Source organism: Pseudophryne corroboree, chromosome 4 (genome assembly GCF_028390025.1).
Source record: "Pseudophryne corroboree isolate aPseCor3 chromosome 4, aPseCor3.hap2, whole genome shotgun sequence".
Taxonomy (NCBI): domain Eukaryota; kingdom Metazoa; phylum Chordata; class Amphibia; order Anura; family Myobatrachidae; genus Pseudophryne; species Pseudophryne corroboree.
Genome location: NC_086447.1, coordinates 588915280 through 588916882, shown reverse-complemented (window position 1 = coordinate 588916882; position 1603 = coordinate 588915280).

Below are 1603 nucleotides of genomic sequence, written 5' to 3'. Positions count from 1 at the left end.
CATCGTCCTTACGGAGTCCCCAGCATCCACTACGGACTACGAGAAATAGAATTATCGGTAAGTAAATTCTTATTATAAACCCAGGTACCACTAAAAAGGGTATTATGTTTGGGGAGAAAAAACTACCCGTAGTTTTTCCCCATCAGAAGAATTAAATGAAGTGTGTGAAGAAGCGTGGGCTTTCCCTGATAAAAGATTGGTAATCTCTAAGAAGTTACTAATGGCGTTCCCTTTCCCGCCAGAGGATAGGTCACGTTGGGAGACACCCCCTAGGGTGGATAAAGCGCTCACACGTTTGTCTAAAAAGGTGGCACTACCGTCTCCGGATACGGCCGCCCTCAAGAAACCTGCTGATAGAAAGCAGGAGGCGATCCTGAAGTCTGTATATACACACTCAGGCATTATACTTAGACCAGCTATTGGGTCAGCATGGATGTGCAGTGCTGCCGCTGCGTGGTCAGATTCCCTGTCAGAAAATATTGACACCCTAGACAGGGACACTATTCTGCTAACCATAGAGCATATAAAAGACTCAGTCTTATACATGAGAGATGCACAGAGGGAGATCTGCCGGCTGGCATCTAAAATAAGTGCATTGTCCATTTCTGCTAGGAGAGGCTTATGGACTCGCCAGTGAACAGGGTATGCAGATTCAAAAAGGCACATGGAAGTTTTGCATTATAAGGGTGAGGAGTTATTTGGGGATGGTCTCTCGGACCTAGTTTCCACAGCAACTGCTGGGAAGTCAGCATTTTTACCCCATGTTCCCTCACAGCCTAAAAAGGCGCCGTTTTATCAAGTACAGTCCTTTCGGACTCCGAAAAACAGGCGTGGAAAAGGCGGGTCCTTTCTGTCCAGAGGCAGAGGTAGTGGAAAAAGGCTGCAACAAACAGCAGGTTCCCAGGAGCAAAAGTCCTCCCCCGCTTCTTCCAAGTCCGCCGCATGACGGTGGGGCTCCACAGGCGGAGCCAGGTAAGGTGGGGGGCCGCCTCAAAATTTTCAGCGGTCAGTGGGCTCGCTCACAGGTGGATCCCTGGATCCTGCAAATAGTATCTCAGGGGTACAAACTGGAATTCGAGGCGTCTCCACCCCACCGGTTCCTAAAATCTGCCTTGCCGATTACTCCTTCAGATAGGGAGGCTGTGCTAGCGGCAGTTCACAAGCTGTATTCCCAGCAGGTGATAATCAAGGTGCCCCTACATCAACAAGGACGGGGTTACTATTCCACACTGTTTGTGGTACCGAAACCGGACGGTTCGGTGAGACCCATTTTAAATTTGAAATCCTTGAACACATACATAAAAAAATTCAAGTTCAAGATGGAATCGCTCAGGGCGGTTATTGCAAGCCTGGACGAGGGGGATTACATGGTATCCCTGGACATCAAGGATGCTTACCTGCATGTCCCCATTTACTATCCTCACCAGGAGTACCTCAGATTTGTGGTACAGGATTGCCATTACCAATTCCAGACGCTGCCGTTTGGACTCTCCACGGCACCGAGGGTGTTTACCAAGGTAATGGCGGAAATGATGATACTCCTTCGAAGAAAGGGAGTTTTAATTATCCCGTACTTGGACGATCTCCTAATAAAGGCGATGTC